Source organism: Dendrobates tinctorius, unplaced genomic scaffold (assembly GCF_039654945.1).
Source record: "Dendrobates tinctorius isolate UK_male_01 unplaced genomic scaffold, ASM3965494v1 ptg000051l, whole genome shotgun sequence".
Classification (NCBI taxonomy): Eukaryota; Metazoa; Chordata; class Amphibia; order Anura; family Dendrobatidae; genus Dendrobates; species Dendrobates tinctorius.
In genome coordinates, this window is record NW_027361719.1 from 22,326,652 (window position 1) to 22,350,082 (window position 23,431).

The following is a 23,431-nucleotide window of genomic DNA, read 5'->3' on the forward strand; positions in this document are numbered from 1 at the left end:
GCGACTTTTGTTTTTTTATGGTCGAGTTTCGTTTCGTGAAACCCGACTTTTCCAAAAGTCGGGTCGAGCAAGATCGGCCGATTATAGGGAAAAGTCGGGGTCGTCCCGAAACACGAAACACAATGTAAGTCAATGGGGAATAAAAGTCGGCAGTGAGAGGAGGACAGGAAACACACCTACAGTGCTCATTTGAATGCCAAAAGCATCAAATCTTCTTACTTAAACTGGTCAACCTTAATTAACTTCATAATACAAGTTACGCACTGAAAAATGGGGGTTATTTGGCTAAAGTTGTGGGGGGGTAGGGCTGGCTGCAGGTTTTCATGTGCCCTGGGCGAAAGAGCGCCCCTTTAACACATACCACAACTCATCATGCTCCGATACGGCAGAGAAATAGCGGTATAGTACAATGAAAAATACTTCACTTTTTACATCTCATGACGAGGCCCATCTATTTCTCCATACAGAATCATTGGTCCCATATAATGTTTGAAACAGTATATGATGCGCTCCACATACAGTCATGGCCAAAAGTATTGACACCCCTGCAATTCTGTCAGATAATATTCAGTTTCTTCCTGAAAATGATTGCAAACACAAATTCTTTGGTATTATTATCTTCATTTAATTTGTCTTAAATGAAAAAACACAAAAGAGAATGAAGCAAAAAGCAAAACATTGATCATTTCACACAAAACTCCAAAAATGGGCCGGACGAAAGTATTGGCACCCTCAGCCTAATACTTGGTTGCACAACCTTTAGCCAAAATAATTGCGACCAACCGCTTCCGGTAACCATCAATGAGTTTCTTACAATGCTCTGCTGGAATTTTAGACCATTCTTCTTTGGCAAACTACTCCAGGTCCCTGATATTTGAAAGGTGCCTTCTCCAAACTGCCATTTTTAGATCTCTCCACAGGTGTTCTATGGGATTCAGGTCTGGACTCATTGCTGGCCACCTTAGAAGTCTCCAGTGCTTTCTCTCAAACCATTTTCTAGTGCTTTTTGAAGTGTGTTTTGGGTTATTGTCCTGCTGGAAGACCTATGACCTCTGAGGTAGACCCAGCTTTCTCACACTGGGCCCTAAATTATGCTGCAAAATTTGTTGGTAGTCTTCTGACTTCATAATGCCATGCACACGGTCAAGCAGTCCAGTGCCAGAGGCAGCAAAGCAACCCCAAAACATCAGGGAACCTCCGCCATGTTTGACTGTAGGGACCGTGTACTTTTCTTTGAATGCCTCTTTTTTCTCCTGTAAACTCTATGTTGATGCTTTTGCCCTAAAAGCTCTACTTTTGTCTCATCTGACCAAAGAACATTCTTCCAAAATGTTTTAGGCTTTTTCAGGTAAGTTTTGGCAAACTCCAGCCTGGCTTTTTTATGTCTCGGGGTAAGAAGTGGAGTCTTCCTGGGTCTCCTACCATACAGTCCCTTTTCATTCAGATGCCGACGGATAGTACGGGTTGACACCGTTGTACCCTCGGACTGCAGGGCAGCTTGAACTTGTTTGGATGTTAGTGGAGGTTCTTTATCCAACATCCGCACAATCTTGCATTGAAATCTCTTGTAAATTTTTCTTTTCTGGCCACATCTAGAGAGGTTAGCCACAGTGCCATGGGCTTTAAACTTCTTGATGACACTGCGCACGGTAGACACAGGAACATTCAGGTCTTTGGAGATGGACTTGTAGCCTTGAGATTGCTCATGCTTCCTCACAATTTGGTTTCTCAAGTCCTCAGACAGTTCTTTGGTCTTCTTTCTTTTCTCCATGCTCAATGTGGTACACACAAGGACACAGGACAGAGGTTGAGTCAACTTTAATCCATGTCAACTGGCTGCAAGTGTGATTTAGTAATTGCCAACACCTGTTAGGTGCCACAGGTAAGTTACAGGTGCTGTTAATTACACAAATTAGAGAAGCATCACATGATTTTTCGCACAGTGCCAATACTTTTGTCCACCCTCTTTTTTATGTTTGGTGTGGAATTATATCCAGTTTGGCTTTAGGACAATTATTTTTGTGTTTTTTCATTTAAGACAAATTAAATGAAGATAATAATACCAAAGAATTTGTGTTTGCAATCATTTTCAGGAAGAAACTGAGTATTATCTGACAGAATTGCAGGGGTGTCAATACTTTTGGCCATAACTGTAATGCTACAGTATATGTTGGTCCCCATGGATGAAGCTCCACTGTCTTATGGGCCCAAATAATGCTCCAAACATAATGGGCCCCATTTCTAATGCTCTAGTGTATAATGGGCCCTGTAAATGCTGCTCCAGTGTCTGATGTCCACCTTTGGAATGTTCCAGTGTATGGTGGGCCCCATCTGTCATTCTCCAGAGTATAGTGCTCCCCAAAAATTGCTGTCCCAACATTGAAAACAATCAAATAAGTCTCCTCGCTAGGGAATCCCTGTACTAGTCTGGACTCCTCGTCGTCCCCATCTTCCATCTCACTGCACAGTATTTCAACCTTGCAAGTGCTGTGATCCTGAGCAAGCAGGGGGGGCCCACTCGTTGGCGACGGCACTGGCACAGGGCCCCTGATAGTACGGTGGTGTGTCTGATGGCGGGTGGGCCGAACCTGCACTTTCATCTGCAGCTTCCTCTTTGTCACCGTGTAAGATGGAACTGTATATGGGAAGGGTAACCTGAGTTTCATCAGGGTCAGATTCAGGCCGTGTAGCGTGCGAGGGGAATGTAGTGGTCTGGGTCAATGTACCAGCAGATTCATCGAGCAGTGGCTGGGCATCAGTGCACTTGTGTCGCCCCCAGGAGTACGGTCGCCACAGTGGCATTACCTTCCTCCTAGGGAGAGTGATGTCATGCTTGGGAGCAACGAAGGATCTCTCTAGCAGGTTAACTGATTGGGCGGCGTTATTCCCACGAGTCATGACCCTCCAAACAGCGTTCATGAAGGCAAAGTGTTTGTTTTACGTGGGCAGTATGGTTGCAAAGCTGAACCTTAAAGGAATGTCCAGAAGGGCACCACCAGGAGTGGAGCCTACGGCGTAATTTGACTCAACACGGGCAACCTCAACCATGCCAGCTACAGAACAGATGCACACATTGCAAGCTTAATTCCGTTAACGAACGAGACTCCGTCATGCCCCGCGGTCCGAGTCCGGCTTACTAGAGGGACAAGTGAGGCTCTGGCACATGAGATTGGTCAATAACTGGTGTGTCATGCCCTTACATGTCCGTGGCTGCATGTGCGCTACACTGAAAAGGCCAGCGTTTGTCGCTTACAGGTGCAGATAACCCGCTGAACAACGTTAGTGATGGGGATCACTGATTACAATTATTACTCGCGAACGATGATTTCCCAGTAAGTGCAGGTCAACCGCAGTTCCGGAATTAGGCCTAACCGACATTCCTGAAAAAATGAAAAACTTACGTGTGCAAACCACAGGTGCTGTAGCTTGCTTAACAGCTCGCCAGCCGTTCTCACGCCCAGTATGGATTACACGTGATTGCACAAAGGTGAGAAAGGGTACCGTATCCCCGGATAACATGTATGGATAGCGTACACATTCAAAAGATATGTCTATACATCAGGAGGCAGGCTCAGACGGTGTTAGGCCCAGTATGGCTTGCAAGTGATTGCACAAAGGTGAGAAAGGGTACCGTATCCCCGGATAACATGTATGGATAGCGTACACATTCAAAAGATATGTCTATACATCAGGAGGCAGGCTTAGACGGTGTTAGCCCAGTATGGCTTGCAAGTGATTGCACAAAGGTGAGAAAGGGTACCGTATCCCCAGATAACATGTATGGATAGCGTACACATTCAAAAGATATGTCTATACATCAGGAGGCAGGCTCTGACGGTGTTAGGCCCAGTATGGCTTGCACGTGATTGCACAAAGGTGAGAAAGGGTACCGTATCCCCGGATAACATGTATGGATAGCGTACACATTCAAAAGATATGTCTAAACATCAGGAGGCAGGCTCAGACGGTGTTAGGCCCAGTATGGCTTGCAAGTGATTGCACAAAGGTGAGAAAGGGTGCCGTATCCCCGGATAACATGTATGGATAGCGTACACATTCAAAAGATATATCTATACATCAGGAGGCAGGCTCAGACAGTGTTAGGCCCAGTATGGCTTGCACGTGATTGCACAAAGGTGAGAAAGGGTACCGTATCCCCGGATAACATGTATGGATAGCGTACACATTCAAAAGATATGTCTATACATCAGGAGGCAGGCTCAGACGGTGTCAGGCACAGTATGGATTTGACGGCCCAGACTACACAGCGGAGGAGCAGGGAGAGGTAAAGATTTCAAATGCTGGGGCCCTGCCCAAGCAAGGGGGGCCCACTCGTGGGCGTCGGTACTGGCACTGGGCCCCTCATAGTACGGCGGTGTGTCTGACGGCGGGTGTGCACCACCACCGTCAGAGACACTTGATTGCACTATGAGGGACCCTGTGCCAGTGCCCGCGCCCAAGAGTCGGCCTACCCACCTGTCCAGGGCAACGGCACTTGCACGGTGTCGTGCGCTAGGTGGTGGCCCCGGCCATGGGGGGGGGGAGGCTGCACAGTTAGGGAGTTTTAGAAAGTGGCATATGTTGATGTTGGACATTCAGCTGATGCAAAAGGTGAAATAGGTCAAGTCCCAGGAAGAGGTGGACCAAAGCAAGCCATTTTTCTGTCACCCTATGTGTCATCAGGGGAAGGTGGGACAAAATCCTTGGAAACCCATGCATGGTTCATTTTAATGAAGGTTAGATCATCCACATTTTGGGTTGACAGACGGGTCCTTTTTTCTGTCAGGATTGATCCAGCTGCACTGAAGACTCTTTCCGATTGCACACTTGCAGCTGGGCAAGCGAGCTCCTGTAAGGCATATTGTGCCAATTCAGGCCAGTTGTCCAGTTTAGCGGCCCAATAGTCAAAGGGAAATGACCTGTGTGGGAGAACATCGATATGGGAGGAAAAGTAGTTTGTAACCATAGTTGACAACTGATGTCTCCTGTCACTTTCCATCGATGCTGTATTACCAGTTGTGTGAGCGGTACTTGAAAAATCAGTCCACAACATTGTCATGAAACCCCTGTCTCCAACGCCACTTCTGCTGTGTGCACCATGAACACCTCTGCCAAGCTGCCCCCGGCCCGTACGGCTCGTGTGAGAACCATCACCGCTGCTGTGTGCTGGGAATGCCTCAAGCAACCGATTTACCAGAGTTGCTTGTTTATTAGCCAATATTAGGTCAAGGTTCTCCTGTGGCATGATGTTTTGTAATTTGCCTTTATAGCGTGGATCCAGGATGCTGGCCAACCAGTAGTCGTCATCGTTCATCATTTTGGCAATGCGGGGGTCCCTTTTTAGGATCCGCAAGGCATAATCTGACATGTGGGCCAATGTTCCCGGTGTCAATGATGCACTGCGAGTGCTGGTTGGAGGAGCACTTTCTGGCAAATCCACATCCCTCCAGTCACGCACAAACCCTGTACCAGACCTTGCCACGACAACATTTTCACTTGCCCCACGAGATGCATCCTCCTCCCCTAAGTAATCATCCCCATCATCATCCTCCTCCTCCTCTTCTTCCTCCAACTCGTCCAGGAGAGGTCCCTGAGCAGACAATGGCTGAATGTCATCAAGGATTCCCTCCACCTCTTCCTCCTCATCAACATTGGCTGCAGACGCCTGCTCCTTAAGGTGCGTCAAAGTTTGCATGAGCAGACGCATAAGTGGGATGCTCATGCTTAGGATGGCGTCGTCTGCGCTTACCAGCCGTGTGCATTCCTCAAAACACTGAAGGACTTTACAGAGGTCTTTCAGCTTCGACCACTGCACACCTGTCAACTCCATGTCTGCTCTCAAAGTGCCTGGCCGTGTATCCTCCCACAAATGCATTATGGCCTGCCTCTGCTCGCACAGCCGCTCCACCATGTGCAGGGTGGAGTTCCACCTTGTTGCAATGTCGATAATGAGTCGGTGGTTGGGAAGGTGGAGCAATCGCTGCAGCTTCTGCATACGAACGGAGTGTACAGGCGACCGGCGGATGTGCGCGCACAGTCTTCGCACCTTATGGAGCAGGGCTGTTAACTCCGGATAATTTTTGAGGAAGCACTGCACCACCAGGTTCAAGGTGTGAGCCAAGCAAGGTATGTGGCTGAGTTTTGAAAGGGCTATGGCTGCCACAAAATTACGGCCGTTATCACTAACTACCTTGCCTGCCTCAAGATGTACACTGCCCAGCCATGACTCAGTTTGTCGCTTCAAGTACTCGGCCAGCACCTCGGCGGTGTGTCTGTCGCCCAAACACATCATCTGCAACACAGCCTGCTGACGCTTTCCACTAGCTGCTCGATAGGGGGACACCTCGTGTGCAACAGTGGCAGCTGCAGATGGAGTGCTCGTACGACTGCGCTCTGTGGACGAGCTTTCGCTTCTGGAGGAGGAGGAGGAGGAGGAGGGTGGAACGCCTACAGCCAACTGTTTCCTATACCGTGGGCTAGGCAGCACTGTCCCACCACCGCTGTCCCCTGTGGACCCTGCATCCACCACATTAACCCAGTGCGCAGTGATGGACACGTAACGGCCCTGGCCATGCCGACTGGACCATGCATCAGTTGTGAGGTGCACCTTTCCACTCACTGACTGCTTGAGTGCATGGACAATGCGGTCTTTCACATGATGGTGGAGGGCTGGGATGGCTTTGCGAGAGAAGAAGTGGCGACTGGGTAGGTCATAGCGTGGTACTGCATAGGCCATGAGTTCGTGGAAAGCTGCGCTTTCCACCAACCGATAGGGCATTATCTCAAACGAGATTAGTTTGGCAATGTGGGCATTCAAACCCAGTGTACGCGGATGAGAGACTGAGTACTTTCTTGACCTACTCATAGTGTCTGGGAGGGTGAGCTGGACTTGAGAGCTGCATATGGTGGAAGTAGCGGTGGACAGGGCGGACTGAGAGAGGGTTGATGATGGTGATGGAGTTGGTGTTCTTTCTGATGGCCTAGATTCAGTATTTCGTTGATATAACAGTGGGATTCCCTGACTGCTGTGGCCTTGCAACGACACCTCAACATTTGCTGCTGTGCTAACCGGTGGGCTTACAGTGGGGGAAACAATGTAGCGTTGCTGACTACCTTCTTTGTGATCAGTTGCACATGTGGCACTTGAGGTTTGGTGTTGTGTCCACGCTTGCAAGTGCATGCTGGTTAAATGTCTAAGCATGCAACTGGTATTCAAATTTTTCAGATTTTTCCCTCGGCTAAAGGTCTTTGCGCACTTCTTACAGATAACCTTGGCCTGATCATGTGGATTTTGTTCAAAAAAGTGCCACACTGCACTCTTCCTACTTTGGCAGACATTTTGCGGCCTAGCACGCTGTGATGTTTTGACCCTCTGGACAAGCTGTCCAGCAACTCTTTTGATTTTTGGAACCTGTCTTTGGAGTGCTCCGGGCCTGCCAGATAACAGCTGTTGCGATGTCGATTTCTGCTGTGGATGCTCCTCATCTGAGCTATTGGAAGCAGCACCCTCTTCCCCCAATGGATGCCAATCTGGGTCAACAACTGGGTCATCCATCACCTCCTCTTCAATGTCATGTGCACCTTCCTCTGTGTCACCGTGTATGGTGGTATAGTGTGCGGGAAGGGGCACCTGAGTCTCATCAGGGTCAGAATCTGGCTCTGTACACTGCGAGGACAATGTAGTGCTCTGAGTGAATGTACCAGCAGAATCATCTATCAGCGGCTGTGCATCAGTGCACTCCATGTCAGATTCATCTTGGCCTGGGTAATTCACCATTTCACTTGATAATCCAGGCATGGTATGTGAAAACAGCTCCATGGAGTAATCAGTAGTATGGCCTGCATCATCCTTCAATCTTGGTTGGGGTGAAGGACACAAGGAAAGGTGTGGTTCATGAACATGAGCCTCCAATGACGACTCAGTGCTTTTACTTTTTACAACTTCAGAAGAGGTGGCGATAGAGCTGGAGGCTGAGTCAGCAATGTAAGACAAAACTTTTTCCTGATGCTCTGGCGTTAAAAGCGGTTTGCCAACTCCTAGAAAACTAAGCCTTCGAAGCCTTATGGAGCCAGACGATGACGCAGGCTCAACACCTCCTGCATTAGGTCCTATTTTGCTTTTGCCACTACCATCAGATCCACCACCAACACCATCATTACCAGCTGCCAACCCCCACCCAATTCCACGGCCTCTTCCACCAGCCTTCCTCATTTTTGATAGAAATGTAGACAAAATCCAACAAACTATATAGTAATGTAAAACAAGGTACAAGGTGTCTATAGGACAGGGGAGATTTAGATTTTCTGCAGACACTTGTGGACACTGGACACTTGGATTGTGTGAGGCCCACTGAATATCAGAGCGCTATGTCACAGGCTCGATGCAGCAGGTGTGAAAAAAGTGACTACAGGATAAGGGAGATTTTGAATTTCTGCAGACACTTGTGGACACTGGACACTTTTGGATTGTGTGAGGCCCACTGAATATCAGAGCGCTATGTCACAGGCTCGATGGCACAGGTGTGAAAAAAGTGACTACAGGATAAGGGAGATTTTGAATTTCTGCAGACACTTGTGGACACTGGACACTTGGATTGTGTGAGGCCCACTGAATATCAGAGCGCGATGTCACAGGCTCGATGCAGCAGGTGTGAAAAAAGTGACTACAGGATAAGGGAGATTTTGAATTTCTGCAGACACTTGTGGACACTGGACACTTTTGGATTGTGTGAGGCCCACTGAATATCAGAGCGCTATGTCACAGGCTCGATGGCACAGGTGTGAAAAAAGTGACTACAGGATAAGGGAGATTTTGAATTTCTGCAGACACTTGTGGACACTGGACACTTGGATTGTGTGAGGCCCACTGAATATCAGAGCGCTATGTCACAGGCTCGATGGCACAGGTGTGAAAAAAGTCACTACAGGATAAGGGAGATTTTGAATTTCTGCAGACACTTGTGGACACTGGACACTTGGATTGTGTGAGGCCCACTGAATATCAGAGCGCTATGTCACAGGCTCGATGCAGCAGGTGTGAAAAAAGTGACTACAGGATAAGGGAGATTTTGAATTTCTGCAGACACTTGTGGACACTGGACACTTGGATTGTGTGAGGCCCACTGAATATCAGAGCGCTATGTCACAGGCTCGATGCAGCAGGTGTGAAAAAAGTGACTACAGGATAAGGGAGATTTTGAATTTCTGCAGACACTTGTGGACACTGGACACTTGGATTGTGTGAGGCCCACTGAATATCAGAGCGCTATGTCACAGGCTCGATGCAGCAGGTGTGAAAAAAGTGACTACAGGATAAGGGAGATTTTGAATTTCTGCAGACACTTGTGGACACTGGACACTTTTGGATTGTGTGAGGCCCACTGAATATCAGAGCGCTATGTCACAGGCTCGATGGCACAGGTGTGAAAAAAGTGACTACAGGATAAGGGAGATTTTGAATTTCTGCAGACACTTGTGGACACTGGACACTTGGATTGTGTGAGGCCCACTGAATATCAGAGCGCTATGTCACAGGCTCAATGGCACAGGTGTGAAAAAAGTGACTACAGGATAAGGGAGATTTTGAATTTCTGCAGACACTTGTGGACACTGGACACTTGGATTGTGTGAGGCCCACTGAATATCAGAGCGCTATGTCACAGGCTCGATGCAGCAGGTGTGAAAAAAGTGACTACAGGATAAGGGAGATTTTGAATTTCTGCAGACACTTGTGGACACTGGACACTTTTGGATTGTGTGAGGCCCACTGAATATCAGAGCGCTATGTCACAGGCTCGATGGCACAGGTGTGAAAAAAGTGACTACAGGATAAGGGAGATTTTGAATTTCTGCAGACACTTGTGGACACTGGACACTTGGATTGTGTGAGGCCCACTGAATATCAGAGCGCTATGTCACAGGCTCGATGGCACAGGTGTGAAAAAAGTGACTACAGGATAAGGGAGATTTTGAATTTCTGCAGACACTTGTGGACACTGGACACTTGGATTGTGTGAGGCCCACTGAATATCAGAGCGCTATGTCACAGGCTCGATGCAGCAGGTGTGAAAAAAGTGACTACAGGATAAGGGAGATTTTGAATTTCTGCAGACACTTGTGGACACTGGACACTTTTGGATTGTGTGAGGCCCACTGAATATCAGAGCGCTATGTCACAGGCTCGATGGCACAGGTGTGAAAAAAGTGACTACAGGATAAGGGAGATTTTGAATTTCTGCAGACACTTGTTGACACTGGACACTTTTGGATTGTGTGAGGCCCACTGAATATCAGAGCGCTATGTCACAGGCTCGATGGCACAGGTGTGAAAAAAGTGAATTGTATAATTGGGCAGAATAGGAATCTCCCTAGAGTGTAGGTCTGTAAGAACAGAACAAGTCCTCCACTTATCCTTCCACAGTGACACACAGATAGCTTCACTGTGGCTGTGATAACAGCCGTTACACGGTACTGTGTGAGGAGCGTACACCGCTGTATGGTGTGAATAAATGCACGCTCAGTACCTCAGCAGGACAAAAAAAAAAATTGGGATTGCTTTTAAAAAAGCAGTTTGCAGAGCAGTGGGGAAACAGCAATGCAGCTGTCAGGAAGCCTTAGAAGGCAGCCTAACAACCAACACCGCTGATCCACCACAATATAGCCTCCCCTTGCACTGCACACACAGTGACTGGTGTGTTGCACAGGCAAAATCGCTAGCAGCAGAAGCAGTTTTTTTTTCTTCTTCCCTGCCTAACGCTCTCCCTACAGAATCAGCAACCTCTCCCTATGCTAAGAGCGGCAGAAGTAAGATGGCGGTCGGCGTGCACGCCCTTTTATAACCCCTGTGACGCCCACCAAAGCAAGCCAATCACTTGCATGCCCTTCTGAAAGATGGTGGTGACCCCTGCCTATGTCATCACGTTGCCCACAGTGTCCGTGGATCCTGATTGGCTGAAAAAGAGCGCTAAACAAACTTTTGAAACGCGACTTTGGCGCGTAAGTCGCCGACCTCGTGGCCGACCTCATCCTAGGGTCGGGTTTCGTTTCATGAAACCCGACTTTGCCAAAAGTCGGCAACTTTTGAAATTGTTCGACCCGTTTCGCTCAACTCTAGTCATTGGAAAAAGTGACAAAAAATGTAAAAAAAATAAGTAAATTTGGTATTCATGTAATCATACTGACCTGCAGAATCAAGCCACTAGGTCACTTGCATATTTTTTTTTTTATTTTAATTCTTCCTTCCACCTTGTCATTTTTCTGTACATTATAAGATAAAGTGAAAAGTGTAATTCAAAATTACAACTTATCCCATGAAATGTAAGCCCTCATACTGCTGCTGTATGTTAATTGAAACAAGTTATGGCTCTTGGAGGATGGGGGATGAAAATTTCAAAAATGAAAAAGAGCTCAGTTACGAAGAGGTTAAACTGCTGCATACGATATGCAAAATACTTCCCAAGCGTCATCTAGGCTGTGCTGGAGTGGTAGAGCCTTAGTGTCCTGTCTGTCTTCTCAGAGGGCATTGCAAGGGAGCATGTGAAGGTTGTACCTGCTGTGACAAGCCATATAATGCTATATTAATGGCTGTTTTCGCTGCAGGCTCATCACTGTAGGTTGACATTAAGCAAGGGACTACAGGATTCACATAAAGCAGGGATGCTAATCCTAGGATCAGGTAATGTTGCTTTAACAGGTGCACATACGTTCAAGGATCTTTTCAGAATAAGCCGTCTTATGTGTGTAAATGAGGAATAACACTACTTCTAGTCATTATTTGACTTATAGCCTGAATATCATTATATGGGCAGAGAAAACTCGCACTGGCTGTTGACTCTTCTGACCTGAGCTTGACAGCTGCATAGTAATCCATCATGCTGTCTTGCTCAGGTCAGGTAAGGTGCCGGGGCAGTCCGTTCAGGGTGATGCGATTCTAGCACGAGTTATACGGCCATCTGACTCTGCCCTATGACTTATACCCTGAATATTCACAAGTGTACCCTCTGTAGTGACTTAGTTTGCAATTGATTCTGAGCTGGTGGATGGATACTAGCTTCTATAATGTCTCCTATACATATCCCTGCAAGCACACAGGGATGCATTTATGCTCTTCACTGCTTATGTAGCACACAGAAAAGGCAGCTGCAGCATCAAGACAATAATAGAGCACTTCTCTGCTGTGTGGATGTGAATGAAGCTCTGGAGTGAGACTTGTTAGAAAGCTCAGCACCATATTTCTGTGTGACCCTCTGCTTGTTTGCTTACCCTGCTCCTCACTCCTTGTTGCTTTCCACACTCCTTAGGGTATAATAGTTAAACATTCTGTTCTGTCTGAGCAAGACATAAATAAGCTACTTTTCATATTAGATGCTGAATTCAGGAGGCAGAGTAGGGGAGTGAAAAAGTGGCTCAAAAGTGGCAAAGAATTTTCTGATAAGATTTTATCTAACTTTATCTTGTAGTCGTAATTTATGCAATTTATTGAAAGTAAATGTCACGTGGCCCCGTCCTGTGTGACGCGACCAGCAGGCCGGTAACTAAAAAAACAGGACGCGGCACGTGATACTGTCCTGTGTGACACGGCTCGCAGGCCAGTAACTAAAACGACAAGACAAGGGGTAGGGAAATAGTTACAACGGCAGGCCCTGCGATAGGGAAAGGGGACGTGGAGACCTCCTGCACTCCCCTGAGTCAGTGTCCCTAACGCTCCTAACGTTCCCTATGCCGGTTCAGCACTGGGCGCCGATTACGAATCTGTCGCCCTAGCACACCCTACACCTATCCCTTGCTAGGGAGCTGGGTGGTGCAGGCACTGGCCCCACCGCTGTACTAATACACACTAAGGAAAAACACAAACAGGGAAACACAACTCAGCTTTACTCTGTTGCACTTGCTCCTGGCAACAGAGTCCACCATCAGCATGCAGCTCTACTCCTGAATCGCTGCCACCAAGCTTTGTCAGAGCTACACGGAAATCCCCTATGATTCCTTCCACACCAGGGCTAAGACAGAGCTGCAAGGAACGCTCTCTAGCTCCTTCCTCCACCAAGGATGGTTGAAATGAACACTATCACCAACACTGATTGCAACACCTGTGACTCTTTTATAGCAGAGCCAGCAATCACACCTGCATTAATATCATGTGCACTTAACTAAAGAACAAGAGTGCACTGACACTAACCACCACCGGGGGCAAACTTTGAACAAACGACACCACAGTGCAATAATCCTAATGGCCACCGGGGGCAAAAACCAACCTTAAGCACAGCTTTAAAAAAAAAGGATACCTGTGTTTTTTATCAGTCATGATCCAGCATGGATCATGACAGTACCCTCCCCTTAATGAGGGACCTCTTGACCCTCAACACCGCTCCCCATCAGGGAACCACCTACAGCAGGGACACCCAGACCCAGAGTTCACCCCAGCAACTACCTGCATGTCAGGTTGATGAGAAACGAGCCTGCTGGTATTGGCAACGCATGTTCTGGAGGCAACACACATCTCCGAAGCGCTGACCTGGGGAACGGGTTATGTATGTTTGGTATGAGCTGGTAACACTCCACAACACACTTCCACTGGATGTTTTTTGGTGGCCACCCATACACGCTCGTTCACACACAGGTCCGGACCTGAACGTTTATTGCCACTCGTTCGTTTGTCACCACTTGGAGAACTCTTTCTGGGATTGACAACAGAGTCATCCCCCTGTGTCACCACACACACCCCCGCACCTCACCAAGGGGTACACCACCCTCCAACCTCTTCCACCAGGAGGTCTGCGCCTCCCAGGGTTGGCCAATGGCAAGGGTTGAGACTTGCCCCTACTCTCCTGCAGCACATCTGCTGCCCTCACCGGAGAGGAAGGGGTCCATTGCAGAGAGACGGCAGAGACAGTAGTTCCTAGGCAGCAGCCCTCGCACGAGTGCCCCCAGCTGACCACTTCCCTCGCTCGCCAATCTATTACCGGGTTGTGTCTCTTCAGGCAAGGGAGGCCTAAAACAATAGGTACTGGCATTCCCTCCAAGACGTAGCATGACAAGGACTCCTCATGATGTCCTATACTCAGATGGATATTCTCTACGACCTTGGTCAAGCTCCCCTGGCTCAGTGGAACCGAGTTTATGGCCTGGACGCTTATAGGCAGGGCTAGCGTCCTACACCTCAGACCATGAGTCTGGACAAAGCGAGCATCCACCAGACTGACTCCTGCTCCGCTGTCCACAAACACCGGTATCACCTCCGGTACCCCGCCAGCCAAGACCTCTGCTGACATGGTACTTTGGGAAGGCAAAATGGAGGAAATGTATACTCCCTGGTCGCCTCCCTCCAAGCGACCAGGGGAATGCGGCTTCTCAGATGGCACAGATAATTTGGCGCGCAATGGGCAAGCCTTCAGGACATGACCAGTCTGCCCACAGTACAAACATGCCGACCCCACTCCCCGAACCGTAGGCAGCTCCGAATACAACCTAGATCCTCCTACATGCATGGGTTGGTCAGGAGATTTGGCATGAATTGGGCAGGTTCATCATAAAATGGCCAGACTTCCCACAGTAAAAGCATACCCCCCCGCCACGACGAGCCGCAGACACCCCCTTTTTTGTATCAACAACACCGGGCTGTCTGGGTTCCTCCGTCCACACTGGGGGGTCCTCCTCCCTAGCAAGGACATCAGGGGGCACTTTTTGTATATGTCTTTCCCGAAGGTGTCTATTCACCCGGATGGCAAGGGACATGGCGGCCTCCAGCGACCTTGGGGCGGCGTACTGCACCAGAGTATCCTGCAACTTTGGAGACACATCCTGCACAAATTGACTCCTAAGTGCAGGGTCATTCCACTGAGTATTAGTGGCCCATCTAAACTCTGAGCAGTACTCCTCAGTGACCCGGGCTCCCTGTTTACATCTACGGATTCGGGATTCCGCCAGGGCGACGCCATCAGGATCCCCATACACTAGCGCCAAAGCTGCAAAGAACTCGTCCACGGACTCTAAAGATGGAGAATCGTCCGGTAGGGAGTTGGCCCAGGATTGGGGATCCCCTTTAAGAAGGGACATAATAATTCCCACCCGTTGCTCTTCACTCCTTGATGAACGAGGGCGCAGCCTGAAATACAATTTACAGGCTTGTTGAAACACCAAGAATTGATCTCTCCCTCCAGAAAATCTGTCAGGGACCAAGCCCCCAAAGCCCACCAACTGCTGCAGTTGCTGCACCAACTCACCGCGCAGCCCCCTAATCTCATCAGTAAGGGTCTGCATCATTTGGGCAAAGGTCTGAACTGGGTCCATGGCTCAGCAGAAAAAAAAGTTGTCGGTTGGTGATAGTGTCACGTGGACCCATCCTGTGTGACGCGACCAGCAGGCCGGTAACTAAAACAACAGGACGCGGCATGTGATACTGTCCTGTGTGACACGGCTCGCAGGCCGGTAACTAAAACGACAAGACAAGGGGTAGGGAACAGTTACAACGGCAGGCCCTGCGATAGGGAAAGGGGACGTGGAGACCTCCTGCACTCCCCTGAGTCAGTGTCCCTAACGCTCCTAACGTTCCCTATGCTGGTTTCGCACCGGGCGCCTATCACAAACCTGTTGCTTTAGCACACCCTACACCTATCCCTTGCTAGGGAGCTGGGTGGCACAGGCACTGGCCCCACCGCTGTACTAATACACACTAAGGAAAAACACAAACAGGGAAACACAACTCAGCTTTACTCTGTTGCACTTGCTTCTGGCAACGGAGTCCACCACCCGCAGGCAGCTCTCCTCCTGAATCGCTGCCACCAAGCTCTGTCAGAGCTACATAAAAATCCCCTATGATTCCTTCCACACCAGGGCTAAGACAGAGCTGCAAGGAACCATCTCCAGCTCCTTCCTCCACCAAGGATAGTTGAAATGAACACTATCACCAACACTGATTGCAACACCTGTGACTCTTTTATAGCAGAGCCAGCAATCACACCTGCATTAATACATGTGCACTTAACTAAAGGAACAAGAGTGCAAAGACTCTAACCACCACCGGGGGCAAGCTTAGAACAAACGACACCACAGTGCAATAATCCTAATGGTCACCGGGGCAAAAAACAACCTTAAGCACAGCTTTAAAAAAAAAGGTTACCTGTGTTTTTTATCAGTCATGATCCAGCATGGATCATGACAGTAAAGGTGTCTTTTAAGACTACAGAAGATTCATCAATGGTTATGCATATGAGACCCACATGATCTCTTATGCTATTATCCATAATGATTATCTGAATATCCATTGTGTATACTTTTCTCTTATATTGCCTTTGTCTATATGCAATTGAAAAAACACTGTAAGCGGGAGTCAATTTTAGACTTCTAACCACAGTTACATATTTTTAAATGGTCCCTCAAAAGTAGTGAGAAGTCAGAGTAACTATTTTTGCTAAATATTGTTCATAAACTGTGGACAATTTCATGAGATTCTGATATATTTACTTTCTTTAGATGTTGGTACTGTATAAGAAACAGGAACTGTATACATCGCTCAGTGCACTTTTATTACTGTAGAGAAAAACAGCATAGTGGAGGTGGAGAGGTGGGCGAGAAGCAGCGTGAGTGGGCATTGGATTGAGGAACAGGAAGTTTAAGAAGTGTTTAGGAGAATTTCACAATAAAGCTCATTACGAACTATGACTTGCTATCATCTATCAATGTGACTATGAGTACACATCATTGGATATAAATTATGTGTATTGATCAATATCATTTCAACTGCACATTTTATAAAGTAAGTGTCTGTCTCCCTTATGCATGATGCTTGTTTGCATGTATCTATATATATAATTGCCTTAAATTGTCTGTCATCCACTTCCGTCTGGATGTCCCCGAATCCCACAATCCACTACTCCGCACCGGAAATACGCCAACCGCCATTTTGGAACACCCAAGTGATGCCGCTCGGATCCAGGTCGCCGCTGCGATCCCGAACGCCACTGCGATCCCGCCCACTGCTGGGATCCCAGCTGCCGCTCGGATCCAGGCCACTGCTGCGATCCCAACCGCCGCTGGGATCCCAGCTGCCGCTCGGATTCAGGCCGCCGCTACGATCCCGATCGCCGCTGCAATCCCGACTGCCACTGGGATCCCGGCCGCTGCTTGGAACCCAGCCGCCGCTCAGATCCCAGCTGCCTCTCGAATCCAGGCCGCCGCTGCAATCACGAGGCTGTGAAAGGGGTGTTAAGAGGGGATATAACGAGAGGGGTGTAATGAAAAAGTATAATGAGAGGGTGTAATGAGGGGGGAGTAATGAGAGGGATGCCGCCGCCGGACCCCCACCAGGACCCACCGCCTGACTACACACGCCGGATCCTGCCGCTGCCTGCCCACCCACCTCCGTGCAGTCACAGCCGGCAGGAAAGACCGCAGCTTGAGGCCTGTGCTGGAGATTGGGTGCGGCCACCCTCTGGTGGCGCAGCACACCATCTCCAGCACAGGCCGCAAACCACCATCTTTCCTGTCTGTTGTGACTGCACGGAAGTGGGTGGGCCGCCACACCCAGTGCCACAAAGCTGCCCCCATCGTGATGTTACTGCCCTCCCGATGCGATAGCATCAGGCACACATCTAGTATATATATATATTTGTCTTGGTGGGAAGCAGGGTTCCCAACTCACTGCAAATTTCCGAGCAGTCTAAAAAACAGGAGACTTATTCCCAATATACACTGTTATTATTTTTTTTAAATTTACGTAACTGTCCTCTGTATTTCAGGCTCCGCTTCCTTCCCCTGGGTCTGTTGCCCTCTGTTGTGCTTCACGTTTCCCAGCATCACTCAATGATCTCATCTACCTAGGCCTATTTAAGGCACACTAAGAGAAGCTCCTGTGTCATAGTGGGCCAAAGGTGCTAGACAAATATTCAGAGATGGATTTAATAGACATCCATTAGATAGGTATCTTAAAAAGAGTTACTCACTTTTGGTAAATTGTATAGTAAATAACAATGGACACATTTTCTATTCATACATGTGGACCATCTCTTATCTATGCCCACTCCTCTATGCACAGTTTTTATGATACAATCGATTGCTTTGTACCAATTGTCAAACACATTTGTCAATAATCTGATATAGACGATTAAATCAACATAGCCTAACTTTTGGGCATTTTGTGTAATGAGCCTCATGTCAAGAGCTTTTGCATGTCTATAGTTGGATCATGTTTTAGCTTTTTGTGTTAATACCAGGACATTTTGAGATTGTAAAGAACTGAATATAGATCATCATAAACCCGATAGAGTGCTATATTTGCTATTATTTTATATTATTTCTACTGCTAACGTGAGTATTCAGCTTTAGTCTTTTTTTAAATCTACCATATAGTTCCAAAAACTTGGACCTTTTTAATTAGTGTTAATTGTTATGGTTATTCCAAAGGGGCGTGTTCACATAGTATAACTATGCATAGGAGCCAAAGACATGACCCCAAAGAACACAGTGAAAACCGCCCCCTTGTTAAAGACCATAAAAATTAGCACAAAATAAAAAGGGCCATATTGCTGGAACCACTCAGGGGATCAGCGGGAATAAAATAAGAGCCAAAACTGGCCTCTTTTAATCCGGTGACAAGTCTTCTTTAAGCAAACGAAAAGTCCAAACGTTGCCACCACAAAAAAGATGCTACAATTTAACGTGCAGTAGCCCATTTGCAACAGGGAGAGTTACCATTAAAATATCAAAAAGTGCCACAACATTGTTGCTTATTCCTGAACCCACCTGTAAAGAGGAAAGGCATAAACAAGTGGAAACTGCAAGACTGTTTGGAAGGAGGGGTGCCACGTCAAAGTCAGATAAGTGACTAATGTTGTGTGTGAGGTACCATGATGTAGTGGCTGTGAAAGGTAGGCTACAAGAGAATGCAAAGTGACCAACCAAGCTACCTCAGGATATTCCTTCCATCGAGAGGTGACCATGACAAGTGCTGTGACCGACACAGATTGTGAGCTAATCTGCTGACAGAGTGACACAGACTGTTGCAGTATGACAGAGATACTACTGAGAAAAGTGTCAGCACATTGACTGAGGCAAAATATTGGCTCTTGAGGCAATCAGTTACCTCATGTAAGACTGGTGTGACAAGACTGGTGCCATTTAGACTTCAAATCTTTTATATTTTATCTCATATAAGACTTTTCTTCAGTGACATCTGTGGATACTTGTATCCTGACACCATCCATGAGTTGGAGAAACCACTCTACCCACTAAGGGCCATACTACAATTCTATCTTAAGTGTAAAAAACATACTATCCTACATTTCAGTCTTATAAAAGAATTCAGCCCCCTCATCCTCATCATCACCCGCAACCCTTGCAATCTGGATATCATTATGCAGACTAGGGTCGGGATGCTGGGTGGACAGCTGCCTAGGGCACTTTCTCTTACCTCCCTAGTTGGACGCAATTTGAAAATGAAAAAAATGACTAGCTGTGCCTGCAGCCGACTGGAGCTTTCCTCTAGCATTTGGCACAGTGATGGTTGGGGCTTACACTGCTCACCACTCCCTGCCTGTGCCCTGGCCAGCATGACCTCACAGCATCCAATTGTATTCATGTGTTTAAGATGTGAATACAATTACAATTTTGATAGCCACCCAGGAAAAGTAAAGAGGAGCTCTAATCAGCTTCCTATTTAATAGGCTACTCAAGCAGGCTGCAGGCTGCTTCTAGCTTGCGGCCTGTTGAAGGACAAGAACATGCAGGGAAGTTGAGTGATGCAATTGTAGTGACCCAGTCCAGAGTGTGTCTGTCCCTTTAAGTAATACTGAATTGTGAGTAGCTTCTGTGCACTACTGCTCACTCTCTAACTGGCCCTCTACATTATTTGTGAGCTGTAATTCTCCATTTCTAGTTACCTTCATTTTAGATGCAATGCATTTCTCGTTTGCTGTGTTCTGTCGCCATCTAATGGAGAAAGTGTACAATGACTGAATTACTGTTTTGTAAGGATCTGAGATGTGAATAGGTCTCCTATTGGCCAGATCCTAGTCACATGGTAAATAGGAGGAGCTGTTTTTCCAGGCAAGTCTAGAATGTTCTTTAGTCTGAGGGATGCCTTCAGGGAGAGCACAGAACACACATGGAGGAGGTATTTATCTCAAGATCTCCTGCAGGCGTAAAAGCCTGAGTTCCCTCTAACTTGTACAGACATCCTTCTATTTCTGACAGGATTCACCACATGTAAAGTATTACTGACAGGATTCACCACATTTAAAGTATTACTGTCAGGATTCACCACATCTGAAGTATTGCTGACAGGATTCACCACATGTAAAGTATTTCTGACTGGATTCACCACAGTTTCATCATTCACCTTGTAAGGTAGCGCTGTCATTCAGGTAGGGGATACTCGCTTGGCAGCCAATAAATCACATCTGGCACAGGTTTTTTAACATAACTCCAACAGTCCATGCGGTTTATTAGGCATCATAAACCAGGAACATCAACAGAAAGTTCATATAAACAGCATAGCGTCCATGACAGAGCTTCACTCTGCTTATCCTGTCATCACACAGGTTATGCAATGTCCAGTACACAGGCTCTCTAGCCTCCGAGTTATATCCCCTGTCCAGGTTTACCTCATGGCTGTGTCACGTGGACACGTCCTGTGTGACGCGACCAGCAGGCCGGTAACTTAAACAACACACGGCACGTGAAACTGTCCTGTGTGACATGGCATGCAGGCCGGTAACTAAAACAACAAGACATGGGGGAAGGGGAAACCGGTTACAACGGTGGGCCCTGCGATAGGGAGCGGGGACGTGGAGACCTCCTGCACTCCCCGAGTCAGTGTCCCTCACACTACTAATGTTCCCTAGGCCGGTTTCCGCACTGGGCAGATCACTGAGGCAGCTGCAGCACTCTTTCTAAACCAAACTCAAACTGAACTCAAAACTAACTTCAGAACTGAACTTCTCTGGGACTCACCCCACACTGACCTTCTGTCAGACTGACCTACAATTCTCTACTTTCCCCCTCTTTTATACTAACTCCACCCACCTCCCAGCACATCTCGTGTTACAAAGCAGGGTTCCACGAAGGGTGCTCTGCTACCCCCAGCCTGAAGCTGCTAAGTGGACCTACTGAACTATCCTGTGTGTGGGATGCAGGTGTTGGAGTGCGGAAAGGAGTTCCCAACTTACCTAGTTGGTGGGGCACTACCCCTTAGGAGAAGGTGCAGTACCTCTGTGGCGACTGAGCCTCAGGGGCGCCACATACCCCCCCATTAAACACAGCACGTCCGCGGGCTGCAAGATAACAAAGTAGATAGCAAAGAAACATACAAAAATTTTGTAATGCATAATAACTTTTCTTATACTAATCTTCCTAGTATAGGAGGTACTCATCTTGAACGTTACAAACAATTCTATCTTAAATCCTACCTAAAATTTTTAATTCTAAGTGCAATTCTCAATTCAAAGTGCTATTCCCTGTAACACATCTTCTCTCATTTTCCTTCTTTAGTACACATTTATTTTTCTACTTTCACTGTCTCTTCTAGACGCAAGACGCTGACCGCAAGTACCTGGTCCGTCACCTGTCTACTTTCAATTCTTTATTTACACTCATCTCTAAATCAGACATTCCTAATTCTTCTATAAAAGCCATTTCTCAATTACTAATATTCTTGTAAAACACATTATCAAATACTTCACAGTAAAACATTCAACAGTTATTCTTGTAAGGTGCTGGACACCGCTCCCAGCCGGGATCTCTTGCAGTGTCCTTTGAGGTAGACATCATCTTCGAAAAGTGTCTTTATATATAAAACCAAGAAAGGGCACCTAAAGAGGTGCAAACCATTTACAATAAAAGTTTTGGATCATACAGCGTTCATGATCTCCTCAGTTCCAAATGTAGAAAAATGATGCCAATCAAAAGCAGGGCAACAAAAGTGCTACCGGAAAAACATGATAGCAAAAACAACAAAGCACAACTGGTGCAAACAAAACCCTCCTGGGTAAAGAGAAATTTTGAAATTGTTTCTTAACTGTGGTCCCCCCCTGCGGTTCTGGAAGCCGAACTGGAACTGTTCTCAGAGGTGGTATCATCGTGATTCTGGCTTCTTGTTAAAGGGCCTTGAAGCTGTGGCAAATGGAACCCATGATGTATCTCAATGCCCATCAACCGTTCTTCCTCGATAAGTTGTTCCACTGTTCTGGTACGAGGTCTAGCTCCTTGGGCTTCCGCAGCTTGCCGGCTCTGACAGGCCACCACCTGGGGACTTGGCAGTGAAGGAATCCTGAAATCACCATCCCAAAACGATCCAAACCCCCTTCTGGCCTGTAGATGTCAAATCGGGTACGCCGGCTCCAACCGTACCCCCATCAGCATGGTCCTCCTCCTCCTCCCCATCAACCCATTAGGAAGGCCGGGGTATATACCTGGGAGTTCCTGACGGTGCGGCCTCTGGGTGCAGGTGTGGTGGCAGCGGGTGCTGCCCGGTGAGACACCGGGGATGGTGGTGGAGCCAATAGCAGCTCCGGTTCCGCGGGGGTCGTTGGCGGGACCTGCGCAGCCGCGCCGGGTCCAGGCAGGGGCCTCTCTTCGTCCGCTTCAGCTCCCTGGGCCGTGTACAGCTCCTCCGGTATTAGCGGCAAAGAGGGGACAGAGTACGCTGCTGGTGGCATGGCAGCAGCTCCAAGCTCCGCAAGGTGGCCAGGAAAAGATCCGGTGCAGCAGCGGCGGGTACCTGTGTCGCGGGTACCACAGGTGTAGGCCCCTCCTGGGCGCACTGCCGACTCAGTCTCCCCAAGGCCTCCTGCCTCAGCCGCAGCCGGGTTGTCAGCGTGACTATTTCTTCTTCCAAATGCCGGTAGTTCATCTCGCGGATTGGGTTGGAGCCGTCAGCCATGGCGCCAGGGAGATCCGTTTCCCCGCGCTCCGCAGCCTCCTTCCCGCACTCTCCAAAATGGCGTTCTTCTTCCTGCCTTGGCCCCTTTCCCGCCACTGGCTTCTTCTGCCCCTCCGTCCGGGGGCGGCGTCTTCCAGCGCCTCCATACCAAGCTAGTATATGAACCCCTCGGGGGGTGGGCCATGTATCTGTCACATAGTAATTCAGGCAGGGAAGGCCCAATACTCTTCGCCGTCTTTTCCTTAGGACCTCCCATCTTTTCACGCCCTTCTTCTCCACGCCAGCGGCTATTTCTAATGTCCATTTTACAGTCTATTAAGTCAGGTCTTCTTCACATTTTCAAAAGCACAAAGTCTCACAAATTTCAGGCGCACAGAACCCGATGGCATCGGGTCTCGTCATCCTGTTCGTGACACCAAAATTGGGTTGCCCTCACACCCAGGGCAGCGGGGTACCCGGTACTGGGCCGGTGTCAGGGGGAAGGTGTCACAGCAGCAGTGACCCGGTCCGTGGCCCTTGGCGCCCAATATCAATGGCGGTGGTGTTAATGGTGTTAAA